The sequence below is a fragment of the Bufo gargarizans genome, chromosome 5, assembly GCF_014858855.1.
Source record: "Bufo gargarizans isolate SCDJY-AF-19 chromosome 5, ASM1485885v1, whole genome shotgun sequence".
NCBI lineage: Eukaryota > Metazoa > Chordata > Amphibia > Anura > Bufonidae > Bufo > Bufo gargarizans.
In genome coordinates, this window is record NC_058084.1 from 251182103 (window position 1) to 251203039 (window position 20937).

At 40.9% G+C, this 20937-nt stretch overlaps 1 long non-coding RNA gene across 1 annotated transcript in view; it reads left to right on the forward strand.

Moving 5' to 3' along the window:
* Nucleotides 1-1342, forward strand: part of LOC122939123 — an 82969-nt gene extending 81627 nt beyond the window's left edge. Inside the window, exons 2-3 of the long non-coding RNA XR_006390090.1 lie at nucleotides 64-240; nucleotides 350-1342. This is a non-coding gene — a long non-coding RNA (uncharacterized LOC122939123). The remainder of the gene's footprint in view (nucleotides 1-63; nucleotides 241-349) is intronic.
* Nucleotides 1343-20937: the final 19595 nt, after the last annotated feature.

Below are 20937 nucleotides of genomic sequence, written 5' to 3' on the forward strand. Positions count from 1 at the left end.
TGTATTTTAAAAATTTGGGATTCTATTCTTGCTTTTTTTATCCTGCATCACACGTTGGAGCAGGGGTATGAAAAGACCCCGTCCCACACTGACAAGCATCGTATAGTGCAGAGGATCAGGTATGAGCTGTGGAGGGATCACAATGGCCAGCACAAGAGGATGTCCATCTTGAAGAAATGTCAGATCTCAAGAGGTGGCATTCAGATCGGAAAAGAGAGATCTGTGACAGAATATGCCCAGGTACAATGCTTACATAACTTTTGTATCTTTCACCAACACTCTGTAATGTATATGTACAGTTATGATTTAAGAGTTGCTTTTATAAATTATGAAAATTGTGTCATTATAGATGTTCCTGTTCCCTCCGTCCGCTGCAGGCCTTCCAGAAAGGCAGTGGTGGAGGTCTCTGCGTCAGAAGAGGGGGAGGAGCATGCCTGACTTTCTGGGCAGCAGAATGCCCCTACCCCATCTGATGTGGGTGAAGTGATGGAGTCTGAAGAGGCCATACCCTCACACCACCCTCTTTACCACCCCCCCCAGCTTCTCAGGAGGAGGACAAGGACGAGGATGAGGTTGTGACCACCCCCCACCAGGAGGGTATATATGTGCTGTGGGTGTTTTAACTCAGTCACTATTCACACACACACACACACACACAGGTGTCAGTTTAGTCTTCACCACAGGCATAGTTTATTGCAGCAAACAATAATAAGCATGTTTAAGCTTTACCTTTAATTTTCTTCAGCCCACACATATTGGATAACATAAAGTCCCACACTTTGAGTTCAGTCCAAGCAGGGTAACAATACAGTAGTATCTCAACACTCTTTACAGCCTTTCAGAGATCAGGTTCCCCTCTCAGATTGTTCAGCGTTCAGATCACCTGTCCACACTTTATCTCCCCAGCCTTTTTAACCACACCTTTATGAAAACCCTGGATGGGGTACATGAGTGACCTGTCCCACCCATTGTCTCTAATCACTCCTAAAACCCGAACCCAAAATACACTTTAATGATAATTCCTGGGAATCAGTAACATAAGGTTACTTCATTTAGGAATACATTCTCATTGAGACATACTGACCATCCATGATTCTCCCCTTTGGGCTACTACAGTGCACACAGCAATATTAATCTTTATCTATAAAATAGTATAAATGGCATAAAAACACACACAAAAAGGGCAATGATAAAGGTATAACAAACACTCCAGTAATAGAAAACAGCAACACTATAGACAAATTTATTAATCTACAGAAAAACCATTAACTTAACAACACTAGACTCTAATGAACTATTCCTAACTAAACAACTATATAACAAATTGATATGTAAATTGTCTATTGCTTTATACACTAATCCATAATTGGCTTTTAATCTGATTAGCAATCAATTATTACAATTTTTTTTAAACAGTACTAATACAACTGAAAAATAGAAAATCTTAGAGCTGTAGCGGGAGCACCACAAACATATAAAGGAGCTACGGGAGCACCACAAACATATAAAGGAGCTACGGGAGTACCAGCTGCGAAAGTTGCGGGAGCTGAAGCTCCAGTTTTCCCACGAAATTATGAAGCTGGAGGAGAAGCACAATAAGGCTATGGAGGTGCTGTTAAACCTCCATGACAAACTTAAAGCTTTGCCATTGTTTTAAATGTAAATATAAAGCTTTTTCATAATGTTAATATAAAGGTTTTCTAGTTAACTTATAACGTATGTTTTAAAGAAAAAAAAAATATATAGTTTCTGTTTTATTTTAACTAATAGGGCTACAGTAAGGCCCTTTTAGTCCAGCCCAAACTCATCCATATCATGACAGGTACATAGAAATGGGGGAGTAGAAGGCCTACACATAACTCAGAAGGATCAGGATAATAGCAGTAGTCATTGGTAACAGTGGAGTATAAGGCCTACACATAACTCTGAAGGATCAGGATAATAGCAGCAGTCATTGGTCATGGTGTAGTATAAGGCCTACACATAACGCTAAAGGATCAGGATAATAGCAACAGTCATTGGTAACTGTGTAGTGTAATGCCTACACATAGCTCAGAACGATCAGGACAAGAGCAGCATGCAGCATGTTTGTTCTTCGCTTACATCAAGAGTGTTCTTTCATGCATAAGAACTTCAATATTTTCAACATAAACTTTTTAATTTATTTATTATTATTTTTTTAAGATTGCAAAGGCCAATATAAAATAGTCCAATATATCAGATAACAAAAAACAAATGCCCCAAATGTTCTGACAGAAATTGTGTGTTTATTAAGTAACTTTTTGGTCAACACAATGGGACCTTTCTCAAGTAGTGACCAAAGTAAATAGTGCCAAGTACAAGAGTAAATACCAAATGTTGTGATTTTTAACAGAAAAATATTAGATGGGCAGACTAGATGGGCCAAATGGTTCTTATCTGCCGACACATTCTATGTTTCTATGTTATGTTTCTATTATAAGGTGCATCAACGAAAATTAACATGATAATACAATTTTTGGGGTTGGGACCATCAGTTGTGTTGTGGAGAAGTCAGGTGGATACACAGCTGATAGTCCTACTGAATAGACTGTTAGAACTTGTATTATGGCAAGAAAAAAGCAGCTAAGTAAAGAAAAACGAGTGGCCATCATTACTTTAAGAAATGAAGGTCAGTCAGTCTGAAAAATTGGGAAAACTTTAAAAGTGTCCCCAAGTGCAGTCACAAAAACTATCAAGTGCTACAAAGAAACTGGCTCACATGCGGACCGCCCCAGGAAAGGAAGACCAAGAGTCACCTCTGCTGTGGAGGATAAGTTCATCCGAGTCACCAGCCTCAGAAATCGCAGGTTAACAGCAGCTCAGATTAGTGACCAGGTCAATGCCACACAGAGTTCTAGCAGCAGACACATCTCTAGAACAACTGTTAAGAGGAGACTGTGTGAATCAGGCCTTCGTGGTAGAATATCTGCTAGGAAACCACTGCTAAGGACAGGCAACAAGCAAAAGAGACTTGTTTGGGCTAAAGAACACAAAGAATGGACATTAGACTAGTGGAAATCTGTGCTTTGGTCTGATGAGTCAAAATTTTAGATCTTTGGTTCCAACCACCGTGTCTTTGTGCGACGCAGAAAAGCTCAACGGATGGAATCTACATGCCTGGTTCCCACCGTGAAGCATAGAGGAGGAGGTGTGATGATGTGGGGGTGCTTTGCTGGTGACACTGTTGGGGATTTATTCAAAATTGAAGGCATACTGAACCAGCATGGCTACCACAGCATCTTGCAGTGGCATGCTATTCCATCCGATTTGCGTTTAGTTGGACCATGATTTATTTTTCAACAGGACAATGACCCCAAACACACCTCCAGGCTGTGTAAGGGCTATTTGACCATGAAGGAGAGTGATGGGGTGCTGCACCAGATGACCTGGCCTCCACAGTCACTGGACCTGAACCCAATCGCGATGGTTTGGGGTGAGCTGGACCGCAGAGTGAAGGCAAAGGGGCCAAAAAGTGCTAAGCATTCTCTGGGAACTCCTTCAAGACTGTTGGAAGACCATTTCAGGTTACTACCTCGTGAAGCTCAACAAGAGAATGCCAAGAGTGTGCAAAGCAGTAATCAAAGCAATAGGTGGCTACTTTGAAGAACCTAGAATATGACATATTTTCAGTTGTTTCACACTTTTTTGTTATGTATATAATTCCACATGTGTTAATTCGTAGTTTTGATGCCTTCAGTGCGAATCTACAATTTTCATAGTAATGAAAATAAAGAAAACTCTTTGTATGAGAAGGTGTGTCCAAACTTTTGGTCTGTACTGTATATATATATTTATGTAACACTATATAAATATTTACAATATACGATGACTAGAGCACATGCACAAATATTAAACATGCACACCAGTTTACGAGAATTATAATACTCAATACTTGTCATAGTCCGAGGGTGAATAAGTGGTCCATGCTGGTTGACCTCAGCATGATCTGGACAAACAGCATCAACAGTTAATTGATAACACTGTACTATAATGGAAACACATAACTTGGCAGGATTAGACCAGACAGTAGCAGGTAAATAGTAAAGCAACAGTATAAGGACTACAAATCGAATTTCTCAAACCCTGCAGGATCATGACAGACAGTAACATGTAAATGGAAACTCTGCAGTATAAGGGCCACACATTGCTTACCTCAACTCTGCAGGATCAGGACAGACCAAAGCAGGTAAATGGAAACACCATAGTATAAGGTCTACACATAGCTTGCCTAACTTAGCAGGACAGGCAGCAGCATCAGAAACTAAAGTTAATGGTTTAGTATAAGGCCTGAAAAAATCACAGCATTGTCAGGACAGAGAGCAGCAGGTATATGATAACGGTCTAGTATAATGCCTACACAGATCTCGGCCTAACTCATCAAGACAGACAGACACCAGTGGGGGCGGAGCCAACACCCACACTGTGAAGACATGCTTGGCTGAGCTCCATATACTTCCTTGCTAAAGGGACAAGCTAACAATAGCCACTAGACTTCAGAATGGTAAAAATTGAGGGACAGAAACCCACTGAATCCGCTGTAATCCTCAAAGATCCAAATCCGGGATCAGGAATGGCAAAATACCTGAAAAAGCAAGCAGCAGCGCCTGTGACAAAAAAATCCAAGATGGCACCGGCAGACGAGAGTGCTGTAGCGGTCTCAGAGAAAGGCTGGTCCGAAAGCGACAGCGATGGGGGTGAGTCAGAATACTCCCATACACTGCCGGTATCCAGGAAATGTATCAAACAGGCAATAGCAGAGGCCCTGTCACCTCTCAAGCACGAGATCTCGTTGCTAACACACGAGATACAACATATAGGCCACAAAGTTGAATCCCTGGAGACCACGCAACAGGCCACCCTAGAACACAGCTCAGCAGTCTCCAACTCTCTCGCCTCATGTCAACACCACATAAACCTTCTCCATGCTGCAATGGAAGATCATATAAATCGAGGAAGGAGGAATAATCTCCGGTTCTGAGGCATACCTGAATCGGTACCTAATGGCGATCTTAAGGACACTATCATACAGATTGCTGAATCCCTCCTGAATAATAGTGAACCCTCCCAGATGATTATAGAAAGAGCTCATAGACTCCACACATACACAAGACCCAGAGGGCAGATACATTATTTTAAAAGGCAGTATCAGAAATAAGATGTATACCTTTGTCAACATATATGCTCCCAATAATGATCAGACCACCTGGCTAATTTCTGTCTTAATCTTGGTAGAATCTATGCAAGAGGGAACACTCAACCTCTAGTTGACACTTCCTCTAAAAGATCTTATTTTTCAGCAAGAAACCTGAAAATGCTTAATTCTAAACTCTACGACTTAGGTCTTGTGGACATATGGAGATGCCTCAATCCCTCTTGCATAGATTATTCCTTTTACTCAGCTCCAGGAAAATTCCTATAGTAGGATTGACTATATTTTCACTCCCAAAGACCAAATACAACGAGGACCACAAGAAGCATTTCTCATCTCTCCTAGATGAATATTTCACCACCAACAACACACCAGACATTTCTCCTCAAACCTTATGGGATGCTCACAAAGTGTTCATCAGGGGCCACTTTATTAGCAAATGCTCCTTGTTAAAGAAACAATCTGACAAACACATTTCCTCCTTATTAGACAATATTCACAATATATAATCCCTTCATAAAAGCAGCCCAACATCTGTCTAAACTGACAGCCTTTAGAACAAAACTTAAAAACCATTTAAATGCAAAATCAGAAAATATTATTTATCCTCAACAACAAAAAAATTGCCCATGGCAATAAAGCATCTAAATTCATGATGTAGCACATAAGATGTAGATGTCTAGCGAGATACGTAACTTCCATCAAATCCCCTCTGGGCCATCAACTCTTTTCATCTGAGGCTATCGCCAAGCAATTCAGACTGTTCTACGAAGCCCTGTACAACCTATCACAAAAGAAAGGAGTTGAAGGTGAACTAGACAGGGACTCTACTATCAACACATTTCTAGACTCTTTAAATCTCCCTACCTTGTCCAAAACCCAACAAGATGCTTTGGCCAAACCTTTTTTACTCTTAGAGTTTAAAAATGCTTTCAAATCAACCCCCAAAGACAAGTGCCCTGGCCATCAGGGCCATGTATCAGGTTAGGAAGCAAAGATTGAAGTCTAATGGCCAACATTTTAGCAAGTATTTTTAAATCTATATTTAATAAGGATATGGGGTGGTAATTTGCACATGATGTTAGATCTTTCCCATTTTTGGGGATTATTGTAATTAGTGTGCTGGTCATATCAGATGACAAGGGCTGGTCTTTTAATGCTAGGTTACATACAGAAAGTAAGTGAGGGAGCAGGGTTTCTTGGAAATAAGGAATAATATGTAGTCAGGAAGCCATCTTTCTTACCTTTCTTGGTTCAGTAGGAAGAATATGGTGATGTCCCTGGTGATCCCCAGACTCACTTATCTCCTACAAATCCTCCTTATTGCCATTCCGAGATCTTTCTTTAGATCTTTAAACTCCCACTTCCGCCAATTCATTTGGCAGAAAAAGAGACCTAGACTCTCTTTCTCAGCTTTAACTAAGCCCAGTCATCTAGGTGGCTTAGGCCTACCAGATCCAGAACTATATATGAAAGCTATTCACCTAAGTAGGGTGGTAGATTGGCTCAGACCTACTACCCACAAGCAATGGCTTTCAATAGAAACTGAGTTTCTTCCTTATCCCTTCACCCCCCACTAGCTTCTCTATCCCAAACCCTATTATTCGTACCACCTTAAAAGTGTGGGGGTGGTTCTCCTCCAATCATCGAGCCTTGACCCTACCATCACCCCTCCTTCAAGTCAGAGACATCATATCCATCACCCCCAATGAAATAAGAGAGTCCTGTCCCTCAGAAGACAAATATTCTCCGCTCTTAACAACTGAATTACTGGACGCTGATGGGTGCATTCTACCAGAAATCTCACTAAGAGCTCACTTTAACATCCCTAGCCCACATGTTTTACTCCTTAACTTTCTCAAAAAAGAGATTGCTTTCTTGTCTAAAACATTGAGTGCTGGATCTCCTCAACAGTGGTTCGAGAAACTTATATCTAATACTAAATACCCCCCCGTCCCCCAAACTGATTTCCACTTAGTATAAAAAACTAAACCTCCCCTCCATGGATGCCAAAACAGCAATAATAGGTCTATGGGAAAAAGATCTGGGAAGACAATTTTCTCAACAAGAAATTACTAAACTTTTTACCATTCCTCATAAACTTTCAATCTGGGTCCTGGTGCAAGAAAACAGATACAAAGTGCTGTCTAGATGGTATAGAACCCCAGACAAGTTAGCACTTTTCTACCCAATGTTTCAGACCAATGTTGTAGATGCAGAAAAAAGTAGAGGCACATTCCTCCATATTTGGTAGAGTTGTCCATTGATACTCATCTGGTGGAAAAACATTTTCCGCATAAGTAACGATATCTGTATATCTAAGTTTCCCTGTACTCCTGAGATAGATTTCTTATCCTTTGGCATCTGCTGAGGAGACTCCCATAAGGTTTCCCTCTTCTCCTTCATGATATCCACAACTCACATCCTGATTCCCACTATGTGGCGTTCACCAGAGACCCCCACTATAGAACAATGGACCAACAAAGTGGATCAATTTTATAGATTAGAGGAGCTTTCCCATTGGAAACTCAAAACTAGAAGCACCTTCATTCATATCTGGTCTCTCTGGAAAAACTACAGACAATTTACTTAAAGATATGTACATATGTTTTACATCCTATTGTACTTACCCATATTCTACTCTTGCCAAACTTTTACACATGTTTCTGTATTAGTTATCCAAGCAATGTATCTGTGATATACCTGCTTCGTGTTTATCCTTTCAACACTGTATACATGAGACCTTCATCTCAAGCGATAAGTTGTATTATCAACAAAATTTACATTGCTTTTATTCCTAAAAATAATACAACATGTTTAGTACAAAATGACAGACACCAGCAGCAGCAGGTAATGGTGTAGTATAAGGCCTAGACATATCTCAGCATGATCCGGACAGGCAGTAGCAGGTATATGATAACGGTCTAGTATAAGGCCTACACAGAGCTCGGCCAAACTCAGCAAGACCGACGGCAGCAGCAGGTAATGGTGTGGTGTAAGGCCTAGACATATCTCAGCATGATAATGACAGAAAGCAGCAGCAGGTATGTGATAACGGTGTAGTTTAAGGCCTACACAGAGCTTGCCCAAACTCTGCAATACAGATAGCAGCAGATTCTAAGTTTGCAGCAGGAATGTGTTCCCAGGTATGGGACCCCCGCCAGACCGGGGCAACACAAAAATAAAATAAAACACAAGTAACAACAGCAGGTTCATTATGTATAGCAGTAATGTGATAACATGGATAATGCAATGTGAATGCAATGTTTTAGTTGAAATTATTTTAGGCAAAGTTATTTAACATTTTGAACGCACTATACAAATGAGTAACAAATAAGCTATACATGCCATCCGCACCCTTCTGCTCTCAGTTTCCATATCAGGCACATCTAGTCTGTAGCAGAACACTGCGGTAACGCAGCCTGCCTCACGCTGTGCTGATTCCTCTGAGCCAGAATGCAACAGGAGTGGCAAGGTTTTAGCAGCGCTCTGTCGTCCTCCTTTTGTCTGTGAAGAGGCATGGTTACCGCAGATCACACGGCCCATACACAATCAACACCACAGACACACTGGGCTCTGGCCCTCAACGATGCCTTCCGAACAGATTCCAAACTCCGCTCTGCTGGATGACAGTGTAGGTGCTCCCCTGTGCCTGTCAGCCTCTTCCTGGTGAAGTGTGCTCCGGGCTGTGTGAAACTACTCCCTGTGTGTAGCCAAGCCTCGCAGCTAAAGGCTTATTCTGCAGCATGACCTGTGATAGATGAACCAGGCTGCGCACTTAAGGCAGCCACCGAGGACCCTGCCAGTAGCCAGGGACCGCGACAGAGTCAGGACCGAGGAGAAGGTTAACTGTCCCCGGCGTCAGAGCCGGGGACACTTCCACACCTGGGCCAAGGCAAGCAAGTTCTTCACTGGATTCTAGACTCTGACGGGCAGAGGGCGGCTGGGTGGCGCCTCAGAGGGACACTAAATGGGCTGTAAAACTGATGTATCGCACCACCCATGTCTGCTGGTCCAGGCATCCATTGTCAGATGCACCCTGTCGCTGACAGTGTGATTCAGTGACAGGAATACATTCTGCACAATGTGCTGGTGTAGGGAAGGGACACCAGTCCTGGAAGAGAAATGGTGGCTGGGTACACGCCATCTGGGTTGGGCCTGTTCCAACATCAGCCTGAATGGATTGCTGTCCACAAGATTGAAGGGCAGCAGATGTTGGGCGATAACCCTTTCCAGGAGCCCATTGAGTGAACGCACGCGTCAGTTTCCGGGGGCGTAGGGCACGGTGTGTTCAAATGCGTCAACAACCGACAGCTGGTGCCGGACGGCAGAGGAGGGTGCAGTGGAGGCAGAGGTCTGGATGCTGGTACCAGTACCTCTAGGAGAGGGAGTGGGGGAGTGGGAATGAATCAGTGGAAGGGGTTGGGGTGGCTGCAGTACAGTGGCAGGAGCTACTGTCCCCTGCACACTGCTGGTGGTACTGCTACGACCACCCTGCATCAGTTCCCACTCCCACCAGCGGTTGACTCGCATGTGCTGGGTAAGAGCAGTGGTACCCAGCCGAGCTACAGACCTCCCTCCACTCACCCTGCTGCCAGGGTGAAGTAAGCCCAAACAAGCGACCTACTGTCAGATGGGTTGGTGCTGACTTTCACCTGTTCAGGCTCAGTGCACACAGGTGGAGCTGGCTGCCGCTGCTGCTGCCTACTCCTGCTGCCATTACCAGTGGAGCCTCTGACACTGGGCTCCCTGGTGCCCTGTCGCACCATTTGCCTCGTTTGTCTACCTTCATCAGTGCTGCTGTGACCTGACAAAGGAGGTGGCACCCATTCTGGGTCACCCTCCTCTTCATCCCCTATAATGTCAGACTCAGGGCCAACCAGTGGTGGACTGAGGGGAACAGCAGACGTGGAGCCCCTGACCGGGATCCGCTGTCCCCTGGCTGATGCCTGGGTCTGACTAGGTGCAGGGGTTTTGTGGCTGACACCACCCGCACTAGTTAAAAGGGATGTCACTGGGGTATTGACAGGTGTTACCCACTCCTCCTCCTCCATCCCTTTCAAAAGGTCCTGCCCATCATGAGGACAAAATTGCCATTCTGCCTGCTGCATTGCCTCCCCCAAGATATCCCTCTCTGTTTTGCTGTCGTCAAACAGGAGCAAGGTAGATTCTTGGGGGCTGGGGATTGGTTCTGAAGGCAACGGATTGCTGCAGATTCTGCTGCTGCTGCTGGGAGCAGTGGCAGAGGGCTCCATGGCACTGGAATGAGCCATGAGAGCCAACACTGCCTCGGCGTCTTGGGAACTAATGGGGTGGTTGCCACGCCCGAAGAACTCATGGATCAGGTAGACGCCGCTGACACCTGCGCCCGCCTGTCCATGGCTAGAGGAGCGGCCCCTTGCTAGCAGCGGAACCATCTCCTCTAGTACACCTACCACGACCACGGCTGCCTGCACGGCCCGGTGCACTCATGCTGCTGATATATTCCCCTCCCCCCAAAAAATATAAATAAAAAGTTAATTTGGCCAAACTTTATTGGGGCGGGGACGATGGGGAAAAAATTAAATGAAATATGCAAAAAAAAAATAATATATAGATATATATTTATTTACAGTTAAACTAAACTGTAGTTAAAGAGACACATACACTAACTAAAAGACTAAAATAACTGAAACTAAAACACTATTTTTGGTTTAGTTTTTTCACTAACAGCTACACAAAACACAGAAAAACTAAGACTAGAAAACTAAACTAGATGCTAAAATAGATTTTTTTTTGTTTCTTTTTCACTAACAGAAGACAAAAACGCTACACAAAATGCAGACAGACACTAACTAAATAATAAAACAATGAGACTAAAATACTTTTTTTTACTAACAAAAAATAAAAAAAATAATCACAGTCAATACACGAACTGGACGGACACTAAAATACTAACACTAAAGAGACTTTTTTTTTTTTGCAGACAGACAAAACAGACTGCTATACCCTACACTATCCTATATCCCTATCTAACCTAAAGTACACCCTGCCCTAAAAAATATCAGCTAAACTATTCCCTAACTCTCACTAACTAATATATATATTTAAGCTAACTAACTCTATAACCTACACTACACCCTGTACTGAACCCTATCAGCTAAGCTACACTATTCCTCTAGCCTAAATCCCTAATCTACAATATCAAGCACTATCTGTATTATATAGTACAGCTACCTAAGGCCCCTTGCAGACAAGAGTGTCCGGATTAGGTCCGGATGCATTGCGTCTGCAATCAGGGAAAATCGTGCGAGTAGGTACACAATTGCAGTCAGTTTTGACTGTGATTGCGTTCTGATGTTCAGCTTTTATTGTGCGGGTTTGGGTTAGGTGTTCTGTATATTTTATTATTTTCCCTTATAACATGGTTATAAGGGAAAATATTAGCATTCTTAATACATAATTATTACTAAAATGTGGCTTTAGGGGATAAAAATAAAAAATTAAATAACTCACCTCATCTTCTATCTTTATTCAACAGGACCTCTGCTGACGTCACCGCGCTCACCACGTGGTTTGATTACGTCATCAAAGGTCCTTTGGCAGGTCCTGAAAGAAGAAGAAATAAGAAGATGTCGGCTGTGTGAACAACAGATTGAGGTGAGTTATTTTTTATTTATTTTTGAACCCCTTAATCCACATTTTAGTAAGCATTCTGTATTAAGAATGCTATTATTTTCCCTTATAACCATGTTATAAGGGAAAATAATACAGTAAATTGACTTTTATCAATTTACTTACATCATCTACTAACAACCATGCGGCAAAATCGCACCGCATCCGTACTTGCTTGCGAATGCTTGTGATTTTCATGCAGCCCCGTTAATTTCCATGGGGCCTGCGTTGCGTGAAAAACGCAGAATATAGAACATGCTGCGATTTTCACTCAATGCACAATTGATGCATGAAAATCACCGCTCATTTGAACAGCCCCATTGAAGTGAATGGATCCGGATTCAGTGTGGGTACAATGCGTTCACCTCACGCATTGCACCCGCACAGAATTCTCGCCCATGTGAAAGGGGCTTAACTCTATGACCTACACTAAACCCTGCACTGCACCCTATCTGCTACACTATGCCCCAACACTAACTATAAGTATTATATATTTCAGCTAACTAAACTATCTCTATAACCTACACCCTGCACTAGACCCTATCAGCTATTCAACTACACTATTCCCTACTACATAACGCTAACTAGCCAGATTATTTAGATATGAATTCAGATTATTTTATACAAAGCAAGCACACAATCACAATACAGATCCTCTTTCTCTCACATTAAACTCCACAAAATGGCTGCTGAGGAGTGTCTTCATTTATATAGCGAAGGGGTAGGCTAGTTTCCGATTGGTTGCTAGGGATGTTGCTAAGCTGTGACAAAGCCTTCTCATTGGCTATTCAAGCTAGGAGAAGGGAGGGATAATGAGTCACCTCGTCCTGTTGAAAAAGAAAAAAAAAACTATATTTGTTATTACAAATATAGCGCTATATTATACATATTCACAAATTCTATCAAGCCAACCCAATAGGAAAGTTGCCTATAACCCGCCATTAGGCCTCATGCACATAACCGTTTTTCGGGTCTGTATCCGAGCCTCAGTTTTTGTGGCTCGGGTGCGGACCCATTCACTTCAATGGGGCCGCAAAAGATGCGAACAGATGGGCCATTACCTGCCTGCTTCTTGCTTGTGGGCCAATTTAAGAAGGTTGCAATATCTTTGTATGTAGTGAATTAGAATATTTTTCATTATTTAATTTATTTTATCATATGCGAAAAATCAGCAATGTAATATGCACATTAATCGAGTAAGGGCGGGTTATAGGCAACTTTCCTATTGGGTTGGCTTGATAGAATTTGCGAATGTGTAGAATATAGTGTCATATATTCTTGAAAACAAATATTAATCTTTTTTTTTTTTTCATCTGAACCCATTACATTTACCAATGGATTCAGTTGAAAAATTCGTTTTTACAAATATATATCACAGTATATTCTACATATTTGCGAATTTGAGCAAGCCAACCCAATAGGAAAGTTGTCTATAACTCGCCCTTACTCGATTAACGTGCATATTACATTGCCGATTTTTCACATAAGATAAAATAAATTAAATAATGAACAATATTCTAATTCACTACAGACTAAGATATTGCAGCCTTCTCACATTGGCCCACAAGCAGGAAGCAGGCAGGTAATAAGTTCAGATGAAAAAAAAATTAAAAAAGAATATTTGCTTTTACGAATATATATCATTATATTCTAAATATTTTCAAATTCTCGAACAGCCGATATTTGTTAATAAAAATTGCTATTAGAATATTTGCGCTCAACACTACAGAAAATGTAGCACAGGTAATGTCACTGTCCGCAGCATCTACGGAAAAAGTACACAATATGTCACAGATATTTTTAGGATGCACAAACGTTATACAGGAGATGTAGCGCAGATAATGTTGCTGTCTGCAGCGGCCAAACAATTGCAAGCTATTTAGAACAGGTTGCGCTAAAAATATATATTGCTGCCAGATGCAAAAATAGTCCTTAAAAGGACTTTGGGTCTCTAACAATTGCACGCAATTTAGTGCAGGTTGCACTAAAAATATATATTGCAGCCAGACACAACAATAGTCCTTAAAAGGACTTTTGGGTCTCTAATACCAACCCTGCCTAACAAAAATATAAAATTTGATTCCCTACACTATCTGTTCCTTCTACAGCAAAGCTCTCTCTGACTAAGACTGGCCGAACCATGTGTCATTGGGTGCTTTATAGCACCTGATGACGCGTTCCAGCCAGCCAATCACTGTAATGTCAGTAACCAACATAGCTACGGCATTAAAGTGAGTAGAAGTACTTACCTGCATGTTTATTGGCTGCATAGCAGCCAACAAACATGCGGGGAGGAGACTCGAGCATTGCGCTCGAGCATACGCTGTATTAGGCTGAACAACGCGATGTGCCGAGCATCGCGATGCTCAAACCGTACTGGTGTTCAGCCGAGCATGCTCGATCAACACTACTAGTTAGATAGAAAATATTTCTTTAAAAATTGCTTTGAGTCTTGAGCAATGCTGGCAAAACTATATTTCATGGACAAATTGCACAAAGGAAAGAAATTATTGCCTTAGAGTGCTGCCACACTTTTTTTTGTTATGCTTTTTTATTTATTTATATAATATAAAAAAAAATGGTGGCATATTTTAGTTAAATATTTTACTTCAGACACTTTTCAGACTTCAGACCCCCCCCCCCCCCCTTCATAGAGAGGTCAAGGCCTCTACAAGGGCACACCTAGAGCATAATGCGATAAAAAAAAAAAAGAAAAGACAGAAAACCTTTTTAAAACATCACTACTAGAGATGAGCGAATCAAAGCTGATGGAGTGAAATTTAATCCAAATTTCAGGAAAAATTTGATTTGCAATGAATGCAAAATTCCCTGCGCTTAGTAGTACAAATCGCAATTTTTCCTAAAATGGCAGCAAAAATTATGGCTACGTGTGTGAGGACATGGGGCAAGGAACTCTGTTAAGGAGGGATGACCTATAATGCCACGCTTGCAGCCAATCAGCAGCCAGCCAGCCCGGTGATGTCACAGCCCTCTAAATACACTGGCCATATTGGATTCAGACATTTTCCAGTATTTGGAGTGCAGAGACAGATATGAGAAGGCACTAGGGACAGCAATAGGAAAAACCTCATTGTGACAATAAAAAAAAAACTATTTATAAGTGCAGGGAAAGGATAGGGAGGAATAATTTCACAGCATCTTAGTGCAGGGAGAGACATCAGAAGCCACTAGGGACAGTGTAGAAAAGCTATTTACAAGTGTAAGGAAAAAAAAATTGGGGGATCTAAATAGCCATTATACAGCTCTGTTATTCCAACAATTTGTACCAGGGGTGCAAGTGTTATGTTGAAAAGCCTTTAGTGGCTTAAATCTGTGGAAAAAGAAAAATATATAGGCAGTTCACTTTTGTAGTTATTTCATTACAAAAAGAAAAGTATATTCTCAGTTCACTCCTGCAGCTGTGTGTAGTTAAAGCGTTTAGTGGCGTATTTATACAAAAAGAAAAAAAATATATGCGGTTCACTTCTGCAGTTATATGTGGTCAAAGCATTTAGTGACGTATTTCAGTAGTAAAAGAAAAATATATACTCAGTTCACTGTTGCAGTTATTTGCAGTAAAAGCATTTAGTGGTCTATTTCAGTACAAAAAGAAAAATATATTCTCAGTTCACTTCTGCAGTTATGTGTTTAAAGCGTTTTGTGGCCTATTACAGTACAAGAAAGAAATATATATATGCATTTCACTGTTGAAGTTATTTGTGGTTAAAGCATTTAGTGACCTATTACAGTACAAAAAGAAAAAAAATATTCTCAGTTAATTGCTGCAGTTATATGTGTTGAAAGCTTTTAGTGACCTATTTCAGTAGAAAAAGAAAAATATATATGCAATTCATGGTTACAATTATTTGTGGAGGGGGGCGGAGCTAGCGCCTGTGCTGAATGGCTGCATCCGGCTGAAGCTCCTGCTTACAACCTGCTGTGAGGACAGCAATCTTTAGCATATAGAGCACAGAATGGTCAAGTACGGTGGACAGAAGCAAGGGGATCCTGCCCCGCAAGCTAAATCTTCTCCCGCTGTGTCAGACATGACAAAATACTTGAAAAAACTGCAAGCAGCCGGGCCGGCCAAAGATTTCAAGATGGCCGCGGCTCCCTTCAGCATTGCACGCTGCCGTGCATCGAGTCAATACGAATGTGATTTCACGCCACTTTATTAAACAAGCCCTGGAAGAGGCTTTGCACCCCATTTACTCCAAGCTGCAGGAGGTGGCCCACGAAGTTCAGCAGATAGGCCATAGAGTGGACTCGCTGGAGACTACACAAGCAGCGGCATTAGACCACAGCACTGCAGTCACACAATCCCTATCTGCTTGCCAGAATCATTTAAATCAATTATACGTATCCCTAGAAGACCAGGAAAATCGCGGCAAGCGGAATAATCTCCGGTTCAGAGGGGTCCCAGAATCGGTCTCAGCCTCCGACATACCTAACGCTATCATGAAGATAGTTGCCTCTCTTCTGGGGGACTGACCCTGCTATGCTTATAATCAAATGGGCTTATAGAGCTTTATGCCCACGTCCTAAGGACAGTGACCCTCCAAGGGACATTATTTGCCGATTCCTGAACTTTTAAAAGCGGCTAGAATCGCTCCCTCAATTCTCCTGGACGAGGCCTCTATACAAATATACCAGGACTTATCTCCATCTACTCTGCAAAAGCGCAGACAATTAAGGCCTCTTACATTGCTTCTCAAGGAAAAGAAGATCCTTTACAGGTGGAACTTTCCTTTTGGGCTTTCCTTCATGGTCTCTGGAAGAAGGATCAACATCACCTCCTTCTTTGACCTATCAGAGGCATATACCTCCTTCTCTGGACATTCCTGACTTGGATAAAGTTTAGGATATTTCATCTCTTCCTCCTCTCCCCATTCTTGTGTGAGAGAACACTGTGGGAACTTTCTACAATGCCGAAGAAACAAAGGTCCAAGAAGATTAAGGACTCAACAACGCCTAAGAAAACCCACTCCTCCCAAGATGGTTCCCGAAGGCCCTGTATCTGGACCAACACTTTCTATTAAAATAACACTCTAATCTATTTTCTCCCGTATTTAGCTCACTTCCTCTATATATCGTGTATAGGTATATTCCTCTATATATCGTGTATAGGTATATTAGATGTTCTCCCCACCATCACCTCTACTGCTCTCCCCACCTTATCTTTACATCTATCCCTTTTAATCATGCTCTTCCTCATGTACTTCCACTTATTTTCACCTGTGCTTTATTTCTGCCTTTTTGTTAACCCACATTTTGTGCTTTAAGGTATTTTTTCTTATCTACTTCTGCTCTTGCTTCTACCCACCAGGATGCAGGTTACAAGTGAATTAACATTCACTCTCCCCCTATTTGTTTTTGGTTGATAACCATACAATCATTGATTATGTTGTTTAACCACTATTTGTGGTCCCGAGTTTTAGTTCCTTTTTTATTTTGTTTTAGTGTTGGGCTAAAGAATCGGATAAAAAGATAAACTTTCTCCTTTCCCGGATCAATTCCTTAGAAAAAAAACCACAACATTTCCTTGCTCCAACTTCACCTAACTGAACTGCTAGCTCTTAAAACTGAGTTAAAAAACCTGCTAAACGAGCGCTCCGCTAAATTCATATCCTCTCAAAATGTATGCACATGGGGACAAAGCTACAAAGTACCAAATGCAGAGAATTAAACTTAGAAAATTAGCACGTTTTGTGCAAAGCATTAATTCCCCTTCAGGCTCCATATTATTCCGAACTGAAGAAATAGCAGAACAATTTAAACTCTATTATGAATCTCTTTATAACCTTCTCTCCCCACCCCTCCCAAATCCCACTTATGACAAAATACATAATATTTCCTCCTTCCTTAGTACACTAAATTTCCCAGCTCTTTCTGTCGAACAGCATGACTTTCTTGCGGCTCCCTTCACCTTGTCTGACATTCAGGCAGCACTAAAATCCTCCGCAAAAGGGAAATGCCCAGGTCCAGATTTATCTTGCTACAGAGCTTTTTCTGATATTCTACTTCCCCAGCTTCTCCCAATTTGTTATATTGCTCTACTCAACACCCCTATTTCAATGGACATGTCTAGAGCTACAATAACGATTATCCCGAAACCGGGTAAAGACCCTTCATTATGCTCAAACTATCGCCCCATCTCTTTGGTTAACGCGGACCTTAAATTACTAGCTAAAATGTTAGCTAATAGATTACAAAACTTTATTCCCTCTTTAATCCATCCAGATCAGGTAGGATTTATAAAAGGAAGGGAGGGGAAGGATAATGTTATGAAAATACTGAACTCTCTATATTTCTCCTCTCTCAAAGAGATCCCTATCGTCCTTTTAGGTACTGATGCTGAGAAAGCCTTTGATAGAATTGATTGGGTTATATTAAACTCACTCTTTCTAAATGTAACATTCCGGAGAAATTCTCTAATGCGGTCTCAGCTATGTATCACTCTCCCTCAGCATCAGTATCTGTTCATGGCACTTTATCCCCTAGCTTTCGCAAAAAAAATATGGAACTAGACAGGGCTGCCCACTTTCCCCCCTTATATTTGTCCTAGTCATGGAAACATTACTTCAGACCTTAAGAAAGCAGAAGGACATGAAATTAAATTGGCTGCCTTTGCTGACGACCTTTTAATTCTCACAACTAACCTGAACAAATCTCTCCCATCCATCTTATCCTTATTGGAACTATTTGGCTCCCTATCTAACTTTAAAGTCAATCCCGCTAAGTCCCAACTCCTTCATAGAGGCTTTTCCCCCTCAGCAATTAATTCCCTCAAACTCCAGTCACCATTTAATTGGTCCACACAATTACTATCATACTTGGGTGTGAAAATTTCCCTTAACACCGCGGACCGATTTAAACTTAACTTTATTCCACTCCTACAATCTATTATTTCTCAGATGGACTCATTGGACCTCCCTTACCTCTCTTGGTTTAGCAGAAAAAAATATGGTCTCTGCACTGGTTTTACCCAGACTAACTTATGTCATGCAAACTCTCCCCATTAAAATACCAAAATCCTTTTTCAATAAATTTAATAAAATAGTCTGCAAGTTTATCTGGAAAGGACGGAGGTCTATAATCTCCTTTGACACCCTCACTAAACCTAAGCATCTAGGAGGTATAAATCTCCCTGACCCTGAATTGTATATGAAGGCCATACATCTAGCCAGAGTAGTGGACTGGATCAGAGCCCCTTCACATAAGATTTGGGTACATATGGAAAAATGTTTTCTCCCCTCCTCCCCCAGAGCACTATTATTAGCAGGGAAACCCTTCCCCTTAGCTCATCAAATCCCGAATCCCTTGATAAGATGTACGGTAGTTCACTGTACTAAAATGGCCCCCACAGTCACCAGATCTCAACCCAATAGAGCATCTTTGGGAAGTGGTGGAACGGGAGCTTTGTTCCCTGGATGTGCATCCCTCAAACTCCATCAATTGCAAGATGCTATCCTATCAATATGGGCCAACATTTATAAAGAATGCTATCAGCACCTTGTTGAATCAATGCCACGTAGAATTAAGGCAGTTCTGAAGGCAAAAGGGGGTCCAACACCAAATTAGTATGGTGTTCCTAATAATTCTTTAGGTGAGTGTATACACACTTCACTGTTGAAGTTATTTGTGTTGAAAGCGTTTAGTGACCTATTTCAGTACATAAAAAAAATATATATGCGCACTTTACTGTTGCAGTTATTTGTGGTGAAATCGTTTAGTGGCCTATTACAGTTCAAAAATAAAAATATATTTATATTTTCTCAGTTCACTTCTGCAGTTATATGTGTTGAAAGCATTTAGTGGCCTATTTCAGTGCAGAAATACAAATATATAAGTATTTCACTGTTTCAGTTATTTGTGGTGAAAGCGTATAGTGGCCTATTTCAGAACAAAAATAAAAAATATTTATTTTCAGTTCACTTCTGCAGTTATATGTGTTGAAAGCATTTAGTGCCCTACTTTAGCACGAAACATAACAAAATATAAACACTTCACTGTTGCAGTTATTTGTAATAAAACCATTTAGTGGACTATTTCAGTACAAAAAGAAAAATATATACACACTTTACTGTTGCAGTTATTTGTGTGAAAACGTTCAATGGACCATTTCAGTACAAAAATAAAAATATATACACACTTCACTATCGCAGATATTTGTGGTTTAAGCATTTAGCGACCTATTTCAGTACAAAAAGAAAAATATATACGCATTTCACTGTTGTAGTTATTGTGACCTTTTTCTGTTCAAAAATAAAAATATATTTTCTCAGTTCACTTCTGCAGTTATATGTGTTGAATGCTTTTAGTGGCCTATTTCAGTACAAAAAGAAATATATATACACACACTTCACTGTTGCAGTTATTTGTGGTGAAAGCGTTTAGTGACCTATTTCAGCACAAAAATAAAAATATATACACACTTCACTGTTGCAGTTATTTGTGGTGAAAGCGTTTAGTACAAAAATATAAATATATTCTCAGTTCAGTTCCGTAGTTATATGTGTTGAAAGCGTTTAGTGGCCTATTTCAGTACAAAAAGAAATATATATACACACACTTCACTGTTGCAGTTATTTGTGGTGAAAGCGTTTAGTGACCTATTTCAGCACAAAAATAAAAATATATACACACTTCACTGTTGCAGTTATTTGTGGTGAAAGCGTTTAGTACAAAAATATAAATATATTCTCAGTTCAGTTCCGTAGTTATATGTGTTGAAAGCGTTTAGTGGCCTATTTCATTACAAAAAGAAAAATATATATGCACTTCACAGTTGCAGTTATTTGTGGTGAAAGCATTTAGTGACCTTTTTCAGCACAAAAATAAAAATATATACGCACTTTGCTGTTGCAGTTATTTGTGGTGAAAGCGTTTAGTACAAAAATAAAAATAAATTCTCAGTTCACTTCTGTAGTTATATGTGTTGAAAGCGTTTAATGGCCTATTTCAGTACAAAAAGAAAAATGTATATGCACTTCATAGTTGCAGTTATTTGTGGTGAAAGCATTTAGTGACCTATTTCAGCACAAAAAGAAAAATATATACGCACTTCACTGTTGCAGATATTTGTGGTGAAAGCGTTTAGTGGCCTATTTTAG